Genomic DNA, 16,267 nt, shown 5'->3' on the forward strand with positions numbered 1-16,267 from the left:
GCAGGCAGAAACGGTTATATAACCGTTTATATAAATTTAGAAACTTGGATCTTGACTAGAAATACCGTGCTGGTGCGAGAACCAACCAAGTGAACCATTTCCTGGAAAGCTGGTTTGTGTTTGTGGAAATCAAAATTGCATGGACGGAGATCTAAACACTAAATTAGTTTCATGAATGAGCTGCTTGTGATTTGCTTCAGCCATAAACTGATACTCATGTAATCCAAAAATGACTTGTGCTCTAAATCTGGCGTCTTCTTTTATCTTCAGGAAGTTAAAGAGAGCCAAGACATCGAACTGTCAGTACAAATGAAGGCTGAAAACCAAAATAATGGTGTGTCTTCCACAATAACTGCTTCATGGTTGTTAACTATACACAGTCTTTAGTCTGTAAAGCATTCACACTCCTTTGATGCAGTTTGGAGAACTTCTGAACATACTTTTAGGTTTTCTTTTTTGACTGTGAGCAAAAAAAACCTCCAGTTTCTGACTCCAGTTCCTGAAAAGCGATGGGGATTACTTGGAAACATAAAAACATAAATACTGAAGTTGTTTCACTCGGTTAGGTCTCCTCTTAACGGCTCATTTATCTCTTGTGCACTTTTGGAAAAGAATTAAAACTCAAAACGGTCTGAAACTGATAGTTCTGTCTAATGTGTCTCTACAGACCACCAGCTTTTTTATTTATTACTATTTTTTTTTTCTATTTCAATCACATCTTTAATCATCTCAGTTTATGAGCAGCAGGAAAATAACTTGAACACATGAATCAAAAGCAGTTTAATCCAAAAACGCTGTTTTTGTTGGTGTTGTTTTAACAGAGATGCATCATTTGCACATTTGTTGGCTGTTTATGATTTTTGTGTTTTATGCACCAGATTTGTTTCCTTGACCATTTTTTCTTTTTTTTGTGTAAACCTTTTAACTTGTTTAAAAGGTTTACACTTGTCTTAAAATATAAATGATGCCAGAGGTCTTAAGTTTGATTAGCTTTGGTTTTTAGCGTTTTAGCGTTTAGAGATGTCCAGACATTTTGATGGCTTTTTTAGAAGCTGTTTTTTTTACCTTTTCATGGGTTGTAAAACTGATTTCTTGTTTGCTATTTGGTACTCGCAGTGATTTAATATAAGTATTTTTTCTGTTATATTGTGATATGTTTACAGATCCAAGAAAAAAATGTGACTTGTTTGTAGGCGGGATGTGTTTACTGACCTGAAAAAAAAGTGCTTCATCATCTAAAACTGATCAAACTGAGAATCGCTGGATTCTGATCACAAAGGGAAAAATTTAACTATCTACTACCTACTATTGACTTCGTTGATTGATTTTGCTTCAGTGGTGTTTTAGTGGAAACGTGAAATTAGAACGTGCACTTACTTGTTCTAATTACTGGTAGAACGTTAAACTTGAGTGCTTCTGCTTGTCGTAATTATCCTGAATCTGCCAGTTTATGTTCTTTATTTGTAAGTTGGTCAAGAAAATGTTTCCTTAACGACTAAATATTTGATTCATATTAACTCAAATACAAGAAAAGAAGAAAATACCTCAAACTTGAGAGAAATCTACCATTTAATGATTGATAGTTTGCTTAAAACCATTGATGGTTTGGTTTTAACCAATCAATTACTCCATAAATCATCTCAATGGTTGTTTGAGGCAGTTTTCTGTGAGAAAATGCGATTCCTGTTCCACAGTTGACGGTCAGAACTGAGCGGCAGGCGGAGCCGGATCTGGATCTGGTTTAATCCCTGGCAGCGGCGTCTGCGACGTGCACCAGACTGTGTTTAACTCGGTGGAGACCTGCATCCTGCTCAGAGGCTGCTGGCTCCCGGGCCGAGCTGGGGGAGCTGCCGTGGAGGCGGCGCCGGTCCAGCCCGGCCGCAGTGATGTGGTTCTGGGCAGATGTGAGCCGGGCCAACAGCTGTGTGTGGGAACAAGCCTGAGTGGACTTGTCTTGCACTCACTCCGCCTACACACGGACAAATCTGTTGGTACGCTTCCATGAAACAAGAGAGAAATCCACAGTGGTGACTTGAAACTGAAAAAAGTACTAATAAATAGTTTGATTAATGACAATTGGACACTGCTTTGATTGTGGCCTGGACAAAAATGATGCACAAGCTCTCAATGTAATGGGTGCAGTCAGGTGACTGCTGTCTCGAGACTGCACCTGAACCAGCTGGGTTTAGGGGGCGGGGCCACGTGAACTTTAACCCCACTCCTCTTTTCTACATGTCGTGCATCTTTTAAATTGGTGTTTCGTCTTTGAGGAACCTTTGAGAGGAATCTCCATGATGAAGTTAGTGAATACAAAGATGGGGAAGTTTAATGTTTGTACCTCATTCTGAGTCTGTGATGTCACAGAACCCCATAAATCTGAACGGCTCTCTGACTTTGAGGTTCAGGCTCACCAAAACTAAGCAACGGGGCTGTGTTATGTCAGAGCCTCAGACTTGGAAATCACTTCAGATGCACAAAATAATGCTCTGAAGATTAAAAAATTACTGTCTGCTTTAATTATAAAGGAAATGTGTTCAATGCGGTGATTTTGAAGCAGCAAACATGACCGGACATTGATATCTGACCGTCAATCAATGAAAACCAGTTTTTCCTCTTTGATAGAGTGGGGAAAAATCAAAGAAGTGCTCTTCTTTTTAATTTTTTTATGTGTTTTTGTAAAGCAGCACCACGTTATCGTAAACACGGGAAGGTTGATGAGAAATGGCGGGTTTGTTCTTTTTAATAAGCTCGTTGCACAGCCAGGTGATGATGGAGGTGTGAGGTCACGGCTCTGACCTCCCGTGTGAGGTGCCGCTGGTCTCTGGCCGTCTCATTAGGCTTTCCCCCCCAGACGCCACGTGTGGCATTTCACCGTGGCTCCCAGAATGTGCCACCCTGCGAGCAGCACCCAGCCTTAAAGCTGCCGCCGGCGCTCTGCTGAGGGGGGGTCAGACCTAACGGCCTGCTGCTCCACTGTCTCACTAACCTCTCTGTGTCTCTCTCTGCTGTCGCTCCCCTGCCTCTGGCCGCTCTTCCTCTCTCCATCTGCACCCCTTTCACCTCTCAGGCCGAAGGACACTGAGGCTTCTTCAGCTTGGACGTCTGTCCATCTCTGTTTTTCATCTTAGATCAGGTAAGTTCTGCTGTGGCGCCGGGCTTCGCTTTGCCCTTACCTGCTGTTTTGTTTGAATGACCAGTCACCTGTGTACAGTATGTTTATGATCATGCTCTAGGGCTGGGCGATATGGACCAAAAGTCATATCTGGATATTTTCTAGCTGAATGGCGATACTCGATATATATCGATATTTTTTCTGTGCCATAATTGGGGTTTCCCCCAAAGCATTATAGCATAGCATCTCTGTTAGCTTAATTTTTTCTGAGGCAAACCCTTAAAAAAACAGTCAGTTTTAATACAAAGCCTCGTGCCAAATGTCACACAGGTACATTTATTAACAGAGGTCTGCACAATATCAAAATGTATAAAACAAATGAAATAAAAATAAACTGCCTGCATTTATAGAATAAAAATGCTTCTTGAATAAAATAAAACAAATATCTCTTTCCTGCATAACAATTCAATTAAAATACACTGTGCAATTAATACATGCATGTAGACAATACATTAATACATGTAGACAGTAACAGGCAGACTTTTCCACTGAGGTTGACAGTTGTGCAAATAACAAAACATTTGTGCAAATTTCAAATAAAACATTCAAGTCAATTTGTCACAAAATAAGCTATATCAAAATCATAAAAAAAAAAAATTAAATCGATATAAACGATATTATCTCGTACCATATCGCATTTGAAAATATATCGATATATATTAAAATCTCGATATATCGCCCAGCCCTATCATGCTCCTGTTCCTGCAGCATGTAACACACTTTATTTATTTCTTTTAATGATGCATTTGCTGCGCTTATTCCGTGCGGCAACCTGATTTTTGTTTATGTGGCAGCATCACAAAGCCATGTTTCTCCTAAGACTGATTTAAGATCCATATCCAACCTCTCAATGAAGTAAGAGGGTTTTCTAGTTGAGTACAGCTTCACCACCTGTCTGTACTTGTGAAAGTTTGTCAGGAAAGAAAAATGAATGTTCAAACATCTTGTTGAATACTTTAGGACAAAAGCTTGTGGCTCTTGAAACGGTTAAGCTGTTCTTTGGTGTTCATTGTCATTCTGGTGTTTTTTGGTGCAGCGTTTCCAGTTTATGCAGGCATGTTGTAGAAACTGGACACAATCGCCATCAATAGACTAATAAACAGATTTTAAGCCAATTTGGCTCAACCAAGAAATTGGCAGATCTTTTGTGGGCCAGATGTGGCCCAACGGTATTCAGCTACGCCTTATAAATATTATGGTATTTGTTGTGAGGAGCAAGTGGCTTTGTCATGGACTTTGGAAATGTTATTAGAGGAAGGCGTGGCCCAGAGGGCAGAAGTAAAAGCAGATTGCAGCCAAGTTTGGGGGACGTTCACCCCAAGTCCCCCTGTCAAGGCCACATGTGGGGTGAAGAAACCTGCAGATGGATCTTTGGACCAAACATTGGTCAGTATCCGTGACAACCCCGTGTTGTTCTGACTTGCCTCCGTGGCAGTGGTTCTGGACTGGTCCGGCTTCAGGACCCACCGTCACCCTCAATGATGAGCTGGGACCCAGATCAAGGCCAAGTTTCAAGTTCTCAAATGTACTTGACGATTCCCAGAAAGACTGGGACAGGTGTAGCAAACACCTGAGAGCTTTACCGTTACCTGAGGCCCTACTGAAGACGGGGCTGCGGGCCGCCAGCTGAGAACCACCGCTCTGTGGAGTTGTTAGCACCGGTCTCAGTAAAACTAGACGTTCACGCATACGCGTATCCTAAGAGACTGATGCTGCAGATGCATCTACACTACATGTGTGCTGTGACGGTGCAACATCACCAGATTTATTTATTCCTTATGAGGTGCAAAATATTCTCCATAACCCTGTCACTTTAAAAATTTTTGTTTTATAAACAGATTTTTACATGAATATAGTCTTGTTTCCATAGTGATGATACATCTCGTTGAAACTGCACGCTACAGTGCGGGTATGTAGTGATTTTCTTTTTTTTTTTAGCCAGAATGTGGCATGGAGTATATAAACATTTAACAATCTGGACTGTGAGAAGAATACCAGGATGGTGCGTTGTTTTTCCTGCACGCAGCTGTCGTAGCGAGCCGCAGCAGGAGACACTGCTGGAAGCAGTTACGCTGCAGGAGGATCGCTTTTACACTGATATTTACTGACTTTTGATGAAATCAGCACTTAATGGTCATTATACTTTCATAAAACATAATTTTTCTCATTAATCAATCGCTCAAACGTTATGTGTACAGCACTTTTCATACAAGTTGTTGGTGTTGTTGTTATTATTAATAGAGTAGCAATGGATGAAACAGCGTCTTTGAGAAAGACGATTAAAAACCTGAAAGTGAATAATCTGGTGACATTTAATGTCTTTTCTTGCTGGTTTTAGCTGCTATCTGTTCACAATATTCTGTAAATTAGTAAAATAATCAATTATCCACTGATGTGCTCCATGTGGTTCCAGTTTGACTCATTTATTTTTAATTCAAGTTTGTCTTTGACAGACAAATCCTTCATCCAATCACCTGCTGAGTACATTTAGGAAATGTCTTCCGTTTTGTTTTTATTATTTAACTGTTATTTCCCACATTTTTCTGCGACAGAATCAACGGGTCAGCATAATGGCTCAGATGTCGTTGATATGATTAGTTTTAAACTCGAGAGCGCCTCTTCATAACTGAAATAACTCAGTTCCACAGGGACCAGAACTTGGACATCTGAAGCTTTCATCTCAGTAGAAAAATACTGAAATATCCTGAATTTTTATCCTTTTTTAATGAAGTTTATGGAAAAAAAAGAGGCAAAACAATGTGTCTGGGGCAATACTGACGCATCATTGCGTATTGTATTGGTCCCTGCAGTATTCTTCACGGGTACTCAGAAGATGTCGTTGAGTTGTCTTCCAAAAAAGATCTAAGAGTTTGTTTAAATGACAGTTTAGCTGATGATGGTGGTTTTAAGGCCACATGCTGTTGTAGTGAGACCACAGCAGAGGTCTATATGCGGTCCGTTGGACCACAAATTCATTCCAAAACACTAAATTTACTCCAGTAAATATTTGTTGGCGATGCGTCTCGCTCCCTTCCGTACAAAAGCTCCCATGTCAGAAAACAGATTAAAGCAAATCATAATTTTAGGTTTCAAAATAGCCATAATTTTTGCCACCAGCAATCATTTTGTAATCATAGAAGGCCCGTCTATCATTTCTTCCTTGAAACGGCGAGTCTCTCGTTTCCAGAGGACACACAGCTGGCTCTCAGGCTCTGATATACGGCCAGCTGTTGGCAGCACAGAAGGGCTTTTTTTTGTTGTTGCTTCTCGGTGTTTGAGGCCCCCGGGCCGCTGTGAACACCCACAGCACATATCTTTACATACTAAAACCTGGCAGGAATGCAGAGCGGCTCGTGGCCGGGTGCTCATGTGGGCCTGCGCGGGCCTCGTGTGCAGGAGTGTGTAGTCTGGTCTGGCTGCAGGGAGACTCTTGGTTTACATTAATCAGATTAATGGCCGTGAGTTTTCCAGTGGAGCTTATGCGGTCTGGACCAGCCTCCCTATCTGTCACTCCATTCTCATCCCTCCCTCAGCTGGTCTTTTCCCCTCCTCCTCCTCCCCATCGACCTGACCCACTTCTCAACAAACCAACAACCAGAATCTCCTTCTGTGCTCCCATCACCCACCTCCTCTGCAGGCCCACATTAAATGCACATATCTCCAGATTGTGCTCTGGATGACATGACTGCCACCCCCATCCCCCCACCCCATCCCCCTCTCTCTCATCCTTTTTGTGCTCTTTGGGCTGTTATGGCTGGTTTATAAAATAACCATTCATAATATGAAATAATCATTCATGCACAATTGAGTTGTGAAATTGTTACGGAGTTGCTTTTCTAATAAATCCATAATTAATTGTTTAGTCAGTAGCACAACATCTGCCTGCAAAATAGTACCAACATTTAAACAGAACAGGAAAACAATTGTGATCATTTTATTTTATATATTTCTTTTGCTCTTGGTCGCCCCCTACAAAATATAAGGTGGTAAATATAAGTCATGAATTGATCCCGACCTACAGATGGTAGCAGTGTTGCCAACTTAGCGACTTTGTCGCTAGATTTAGCGACTTTTCAGACCCCTATAGCGACTTTTTTTCAAAAAAGCAACTAGCAACAAATCTAGCGACTTTTTCTGGTGTTATTGGAGACTTATCTGGTGGGCAGAGCAGAGCAGAGAGGAGACCCTCACCACTCCGCGTCCAGACTGCAAATGAAATGCGCTTGCGCAAAGCCGCCGCTGGCTTGCAGAGCGGGATGTAAATGTAAACGTTTCTTTTTTCTTTTGGGTCACTTTGCCGGTCCCAAGCCTGGATAAAGGAGGAGGGTTGGTTGTAGAGGTAGCAATTTCACCCTACATAACAATCTTTTGATTAAATTTGCTGTTATAACATTTAACAATACAGGAGAAAAGTGATGTGTGTAATGTGGATCTAGACCAAGCATTAAAATCATTAAATGTTGTTAATGTTGAAATTATTTTTGTACATTTGTAGTTCTAAACATATTTAGGGTGTTTTTTACTCACTTTTGTCTCTCACACGACGTTATTCCTCTCTCCTACAGCGTCCATTACAGTTATATGCAAATTGCCAATAATGCAAATTAGGCGATGACGTCATTTAGCGACTTCTAGCGACTTTTGGGACAGCCAATAGCTACTTTCCTTACTGAGGAGTTGGCAACACTGGATGGTGGCACATGTGGATTTATCAGTTGAAGCGTTAAACAACCAGGAAAAAAACAACAACTAATCCTTCGAAACTGAAAAATTGAACTGGAAAATCCGAGCGTTCAGAGCAGCAACGTAGTTGGCGCTAAAGTAGCCCACAAGCCAAATCTCTACCGATAAATATGCATCCTCACAAATGTAGTTGCCGTGGTGCTGTAAGAGTTTGAATAAGCAACTGCACATAACTCATAACAGCATCCTAAAACAAGGGAAACGGTTTCAGCAGAGCGCTCAGACATGGGTCCGGACATTCGTCCCAGTGCGATGTTTACGAGATGTCTTAGACGGTGTCATCACATCACACCAAACCAGTCCAGGATTGTCTCTTTCGCTCTTGCTTGCACCTGGTCCTCTTCTATCGTGAATGTGCCAAGAAAGGCTTGAAGAAGAGGAGTCCAGCAGAGGTGTTGCCATGATGCGTGACGTGTTGCTGTAACCTGCTGTGTGTTCCTGCCGGAGTCACCCAAGCGCGCTGTGTCGATTGTCCCGTTCACCCTCACACATGTCAATGAGGTTGAAAAGAAGGAAGGATCTTCTCCGTCAGGAACCTTCATGTGGTCTTTTTAGAGAAAATATCTCCACGTATTTAAAACCCTGCTGTTGTGTGGATAAACTTGTTCGTCAGCCCTTCCACAACCTCTAAACCTGAAACATAACCAAAGTGTGACGCAGTAACTCCGCTGATCGGTGCTGAGAAACGGTGCCAACAGGAAGTGAAGGACACATTTTTAAATGTTGCTGCGAGGAGCTGAGAGTTGCTGCCAGTGGGGAAAAAGAAAAGATCAAATCAGGTGCTCAACCTCAGCGACAAGTTCATATGCTGTTTTGTGACAACTGAAATGAGTTCAGAGTCTCTAAATAACAGATTAATAGGTCAAACTTAAAGGGAAAGTTCGTTTTTTTACAACCTGGACCTTATTTCTGACATTTTTTATGGTCGTATACTCACCCAGGCAAGTTTGGTGTCATATGGAGTCCTTCGGAAGATATTAGGAGTTTTTTGCGAGCCGCTTCTCCATATAACGGTAGTGAACGGGGGCACAGCGGGACACAGACGATGCAGCGTCTAAATAACACATGATTGCCGCGAAACTCTTCATTTCTTTTATGAATCACTAGATCTGCTTCCAGGACCTGTTGTCTACATCCGGGGCTGTGTGTGTAACAAATAAATCAGTTTGTAAACAAGACCTCTGAACTTATGACGTCATCTCTGTGTGCGCATCCCAGACACAGCTCTGTGTACAGCTGGAGTTCGCTACTGTTAGTTTACTGTTAGTTATTTGAAACATGTCTGAATATTTGTCAAATTCTGAGGTTGTGGACGACGACTTTGAATATGATGGACGTCCTTACCGTTTTGAGCCAGAGTATACGGCTGAAGAGCTCACTGAACGGAGGACAGAGTGCGCGCACAGAGATGACGTCATGAGTTCAGAGGTCTTGTTTACAAACGGATTTATTAATTATACACAAAGCCCCGGATGTAGACAACAGGTCCTGGAAGCAGATCTAGTGATTCATAAAAGAAATGAAGAGTTTCGCGGCAATCATGTGTTATTTAGACGCTGCATCGTCTGTGTCCCGCTGTGCCCCATTCGCTACCATTATATGGAGAAGCGGCTCGCAAAAAAACCCCTAATATCTTCCGAAGGACTCCAAATGACACCAAACTTGCCTGGGTGAGTATACAACCATAAAAAATGCCAGAAATAAGGTCCAGGTTGTAAAAAAACGAACTTTCCCTTTAAACTTCAGAAACCAAATCTTGCGGTGTTGGGTGTAACTTTTCAGAGGCGGTATCACGATTTAATTTAACTAATGGAACTCATTATCAGCTGCATTGACGCGTTTGCATGTAAAGCTCAGATTTGTGTATGTTTTTTAAATTGCTTTGCTTCAAATGATGTTCTTGTTGGTGGGTTTGTTTATTCTCAACATTTTTTATCGATACAGAAGGAAGTCTGTTCTGTCTCTCAAGAACAGTTTTATGTTGTCTTGTGCTTTTTAACTTAAGAGCTCCAAAAGAGAGAAAGTTGTTCCACTGCCCACCAGAAACCAGTATAAGGTAGAACAGGACTTCTTAAACTATCCGTGTTTAAATGTTGACAGTTTTTATTCCCCAAACACAAATGTCCCGACACCCTTGTGCTGCTCACAGTGGCTACGGACCTTCATTTGGATTCATGGTTTCTCTTTAAATAGCTCCACTGAGACAAAGACTTATTCGTGCATTTTCACTGTGAGTCACATAGAATGTTGCACCTCTACGTCGCCATGGAAACCCCTCATCGCTAGCTGCCAGTCTGAAATCATCACCACGGAAACCTCAGAATTCACAGGTGATCAGAAATCTCTCTGTTATTTGGTCTGTTTATTCAGACTTGTCTGGGTTCATCTGTGACTTTGGAGCAGCGAGGGAGAGGCGATGGATGGCAGCAACCAAACCACGGCGGTTTCTCCTGGAGTTAGCTCGTCTAGTTATCGTGACTAGATCATTGTCTCCTGTTGTCAGTCAGCCGTGATGCTCTGCTGCCCCATTTTAGACCAAGGACAGATCTACAGCCGGAGTAATTTGGAAGATATTTTTTTATTTTTAAACATTTTTCAATTAATTTTTCTTTTGTTTGGATCAGAGAATTGTGCACATCTGTTTGCAAATATTTGAATATGTGTTGGCTAGAAATGGGTGGCAGCCTGGAGGTCTGAAAACAAAGTACATTTGAGTTTAATCTGGGTCAATTCGATCAGTCATGGCTCAGTTACGGCACTGAAAAGTGTTACATGTGCCAACTGTGGCCCGGAGGCCATGAATGGGGCCTGACTTTAGTTACGGCGGATGTTGCGCGGGCCAGATATGGCTCAAACGCCGTAAGCCGGGTTTGATGTGTCGGATGCGAGAGCTGTGAAGGCGAAGCACCACCCAGAGGGGTACCACGAACCTCCGTCAGGAACTGAAGGAAAGCACTTGTTTGGATTTCTCCAGAAGTAATTATATCCATATTCTAGCTTTTAAAACGTTTCCCAGTGAACCTTTCACCCTTAAAGTGGTCGTCCACATCTGTGAGAGGGAGTTGGTGACTGTATTTGTGGAAATGCATCAAACGTTGCTGCTCGGTGACTGGGAGCCGTGGCGTTTTCCTCCACTGCTGCTGATTCGTTTAGGGAAAGATTGTGGCTGCATATGAAATACCCATCCTCCTGGGAAATGACAGATGTCAATTGCTAACTTATGAATTGGTCTTTGATACCAGAAGTCAAAACTTCTGCTATTACACTTGCCAATACATAAAATGGTTGGCAGGAAGTTGAGAACTAGTGACCGCTTTGTGGCGAAGTGTAGAGCCAACACCTCTTCTTGACCGAAGGAGGGAAGGGTGGACCACGATGGGTGGTGGACCACGATGGGTGGTGGACCACGATGGGTGGTGGACTACGATGGGTGGTGGACTACGATGGGTGGTGGACCACGATGGGTGGTGGACACTATATTGACATAGGGAGAAGAGATGAAGGCTGTTCACCTGGACAGCAGACTGGACTTTCAAAGCGATACAGAGCCACAAAAAAAGACAAAGCAGACTCTTTTTTGAGGAAGGGTTCGTCCTTCATATGTTTATCATGCGAGTCTGGGGTGGAGAAAGTTTTATCTGAGTCATCTGCTGGTGCAGCAGCATCAGAAACTGAAGGAACCTGGTCAACAAAGCTGGAAACCATTCAAGAGCACCTCGAGCCGATTGTTGCATTCATTTCAAAAAATAATGTAGGACACTGCACATCCTCTACAAAATAAAGATGATATAAATAAAAATATACAAAGTACAGGGTCCTCAGTCGGAGGCTTCTCCACGAGATCATTGTTGCTCTCAACTATAGTTTACAACAACACCTGTAAGTAACTATAATACTGACGAGCTGACTTTACACTAAAGATAAACGCTGCATGTAAATTTAAGTTTTGTTTTGTACGAGTTTGAAATGTGCTGGAATGGTGTTTGAATACAGATGATGGGTCCTGTGAGACCATAAACTCCCTCGTCATGTCCAGACCACACCAATAACAGCTCAGCAGATCCACCAACACGGGCCCATCGCCCTGAGTGTGATGTGTGTCTGATAAAACTGAAGTGGTTGAACCCAAGTTCATGATCGGTGACCGGGCAAACATCCTCTCCACGTTAACCAAACGGGCTCCTCATCTGACCAGCTGTTCGTGCGGCATTCGCTGACCTTGAATCCGTTAGTAGTGAATCAAACAGCAACCACACAGAAACCGTCTGTTTGATTTAAAAAGAGGAAAACGTCTTTTGCTAATCACTTTTTTTTACTAATTATGTTCAAATCAGTTATCAGAAAACGCAAACTCTCTGAATCTACGTAGTAAATGACCATAAATCTGGCTTTACTCCTTCAGGTTTATGTTTTTGTGACGCCTTATCACCCGCAGCTGATTCTTGGGCTCGTGCCAGGTTGACAGGTGGGCCGCTACCTGCGCTGTCTGATTGACGAGACCGATTTAGGTTTCATGGTGACTGCGAGCACATGGCGATTTGACAGCACCACTATTTTCAGCTCCTGCTTCTTTATCCAGCTTTGTCCGTCTCAGACAAAACAGCCTAATCCTGTCAGTGCTGGTTGTAGGTGCGCTGTGACGGCTGAAGACGCCTCACACCAGCGGTTTTCACGCACGATCTGCAGGTTTTCCAGAGATGTTCTGCAGGATTTAAATGTGTGCAGAAGTCGGTTTGGATGTCCAGCTGAGATTTTCCTGCCAACTCGGCTGCATTTCCAGGCTCAATCATATATTTACATACAATATTCCTGGTGTTGATGTGTGGAAACGGCTGCTGGGAACAGTAAAAAATTAGTATTATAATGAGAAGTCCATGCATCTTCTGCCAGTTTTCAGGTTGGAATAGTTGATATGGGTAATTTACATATATATAAATTGACAAAGTATGCCATAACAATAATAAAGCCGATAAGTGATAAGATAAAGACAGATAAAAGATGAATAAAAACAGATTAGAAATACGACCCACAGCAGTAAAACAGGGCAGGAAAACACAAATTCATTTCAATGAAAAATGTGCCTTCAAAGGCTGTCAAATATAAAAAGGAGACAAAAAAATAAAGCCAAATAAAATTATCTGTATATGTATATCTAGACCTGCACACAAACACAAATACAGCCGTAAACAAAATGCATCAAAGTTTATAGAAATTGTAAAATGGTAGCACTAGAGATTGGAGATAATGTGCTTATTATTGCACATTATTGACAAACTACTACTACCTACTACTACTACTGCCTAAAAGCTTAATATTTCAACTTTGTAGAGGCATTTTGGTCTCCAGAGAGCCACGAATACATAACAAAAACTTAAAACTGATAACTAGTTTCCTGTGTTTTTTGAGATACGGACAAAGGGCAGTTTGGCTGTCGTTCCTTTCTGCACTGGTCGAGGGAGATATTGTCCATTATAGATACCAACTTGGTGCATGTCCACTTGTCCCCCACGTCTTTGTTAGTTTCCAGTGGACAGCCCAGGACGGAGCTGGCTGTCTTGACCAGTTTGAGTCTCCTGTCAATCCTGCCCCCTCCCCAGCAGGCCATGCAACGTAATGAAAAGTTGCAGATAACTAAATATGGGATTGGATAATTGTAGTTGAACTCTGTCTATGACGTCACAGTTCTCTGCAAAGCTGACCAGCTCGCTGGAAGAGAAACTATGAGAGAAGCTAGTCTGAAACACAGCGACTGGGTTGTCATGTCGGTGTCCGAGTTGGTCAACATGTCAAACATTCACATAAATGGCCTCTCGTGCAGGAGACTTTTAAGAGTTCTGTCGTTTATTATTTACAGTAAGATACAGTCCATAATGTTTTGATTTTTTTAGTTTAATTTTTTTTTTTAATCTAATTATTTTTAACCTTCAGCAGGAACAGAGAGAACTCAAATGTTACAATCAAAGTCATCCTGACCTCAAGTTACTGAGTGCGTAAAGGGGAAAAAAGGAGAAAAAAAAGAAGCTTCATAGAATGCAGATGATAATCAAAACCGCATGTTGTTCACTTTATGACGTGCCATACATAGGTGTTTATTGATAAACTGCAGGCAGGCTCCTCGAGCAGCATATTTGCCTCCTCTTGTCAGAAATGATAAGTTTAATTGTTTCCTTTTATGAAGTGTTAGCCCAGAGGTCAGCAGCAGTTGGGTTCAGTTAGAGGACGGCTTTGTTTTGCTGAATTATGGCCCATTAAACCTATGTTGTCAGTGAGGTGAGTATTTAGTATTTTATAATGAGTATTTTATTGATTCTAACCGTAAAACGTATTTTTTTTCTAAGGTCAGGTGCAATGTTTCATACAGACATCGATTTTTCTGGGTTGTACTGCCGTAACTGATGCAGTTGACTGGTCATCCAGCCCCTAATGATCTCACTTTAGAAAATGAAACGTCTTCAAGCTGCAAATCTTAGATTCGTACATTAAAACGGCGGGGACGTTTATCTCCTTGTGAAAAGATCTGATACATTCTTGAACACATGTTTCAGTGTGATACATTTTTTAAATGGAACATTGTGATTTGATTTGATGCTATCTGAGTACAGGACACCACGCTGAAAGGACACCATGGAAATTGCTGTTCTTGCTTGTGAAGAAATTGAATGAGACTTCTTAATGGCTATTTTTTTGTGTCGCTTTAAATCAGGGGTCAATAACCTTTTTGAAACTGAGAGCTACTTCAAGGAGACTGGACAATACGAAGGGCTACTTGCTTGATTAGACTTTTTGAATAAAGCAGGGTTTCTCCTTTGATGAGAATATTTGATATTCACTTATTAAAAGCGCTGCCTCAATATTTCCTCACAATAATTATCAAATAATTTTATCATAGCAGGAAAAATATTTCAGCATGAAACATTTTTTTATTCTTAATCCGTTTAATTTGTTCCATTTTTCAAACGATCACTTCTGTAACATCTAGTAACAAATTATTAACATCTTCAAATCAAGTCCCATTTGTACTAAACTGAACAACTGTAACACTTTTAGCAAATCATGAACTATGTCCCACATCTGTACAAATAATCAATTTATGTAAAAAAAGAAAAGAAAAAGAAAATTGTCACTGAAAATTATAGGTTTTTTCTTCTCTCTTTTCTGCCAGGTTTTGGAACTCAAAAACTGCTGGTTTTAGAGCAGAGCCTGCGGGCGACTCATGTGGTCTCTGGGGAAACTGGATGCTCGCGGGCAGCGCGTTGGCTACCCATGATTTTAATCAATACCGGGTGTATTTAAAAGTCGGGTGAAAAGTGGATTGTTGAGATGAACACTGGTTTTAGATAATTTTTAACTGGTCTACAGTTTGGCGTTGCTTTTGGACCTGTTCACTTTAATTCTGTCAGTTTTAAGATGAATGGAGCACTGATCCTGATGCAGCTGCAGATGCACCAACAACACTTTTCTCTTTCTTGCATCACAGCTCAGGCTAGCTATTTCATTTTGTGTTAAATTAGAAAGTCTATTAAAGCAGCAGGGAGCTAGAAAGTATTTGTAAGTGTGATCATCTTGCGTAAGGTCCCATTCTTCAGCTGCATCAGCCGTTAGCTTGGGGAACATGGAGGTACCCCAAGCTGGGTCATTTGTTTGTAGAGGAACAGTCTGCTGAGCTCAGCTGAACTGTGAAGGGGACGGATCGTTTCAGTAAATTATTTGGTTCAGTTCATTCGCTCCAAAAAACTTTGTCAATCGTTTGTGACCCACGGAAATCCCACCTTGTTGAAGAAGTAGTGGGAGGTTTGATGTTGACATCACAATGCACCATTATGGGCGTAGGGGCAGTACAGTAGGGTTATCAGCCCAATGGTGAAAACGGCATTGATTATCTTGAGAATTAAGGCAAGGGGTGATTCCACCTTTGCTGAGTTTTGTTGCCCCCAGTCTTTTGTGCATCTTTGATTTGTCTCCAGTGGCTGTAAAGGTGTTAAACCTCCCCTGAAGGTCTGAAGGAACAGTAATTAGTGATCCATGGCAGTCGGTTTCACATACTCGCTCATGTTCCAGCACGCTGGTGGCAGATGCCTCTGCAGCTGTTGGTACGCTTGTAACTTTCCTGTGATGCACACGCAAACACACACTCTGCCATCTGTCTGCTGCTTGCAGTTAGTTACCGCTGCGTTGCTCAACGTCAGCATTTGCTTGGTCTTGAATGTCACACTCCCATTTAAACAGACGGGCTCGACGTGCATCCTATCGGTCTTGCCGCTCGCTGGTCTGATGTTGTGTAACTCGAAGAACTCTGTGTTTATTTACGTGTACTCCCACATTATTCCCTGCAGATCTCACCAAGGTTACAGT

General features: G+C 41.8%; 1 protein-coding gene across 4 annotated transcripts in view; it reads left to right on the forward strand.

Moving 5' to 3' along the window:
- The window catches only part of pacsin3 (protein kinase C and casein kinase substrate in neurons 3), a 53,920-nt gene that overhangs the window by 5,263 nt on the left and 32,390 nt on the right, over nt 1-16,267 (forward strand). For 3 of the 4 annotated variants that reach the window (XM_061738175.1, XM_061738183.1, XM_061738157.1), the window contains one exon: nt 3,068-3,133. The exons of the other annotated variant lie outside the window; for it this stretch is intronic. The gene's annotated coding sequence lies outside the window, so the exon portion shown is untranslated. The remainder of the gene's footprint in view (nt 1-3,067; nt 3,134-16,267) is intronic. 4 annotated transcript variants of the gene reach the window in all.

The sequence above is a fragment of the Cololabis saira genome, chromosome 2 (assembly GCF_033807715.1).
Source record: "Cololabis saira isolate AMF1-May2022 chromosome 2, fColSai1.1, whole genome shotgun sequence".
Taxonomy (NCBI): Eukaryota; Metazoa; Chordata; class Actinopteri; order Beloniformes; family Belonidae; genus Cololabis; species Cololabis saira.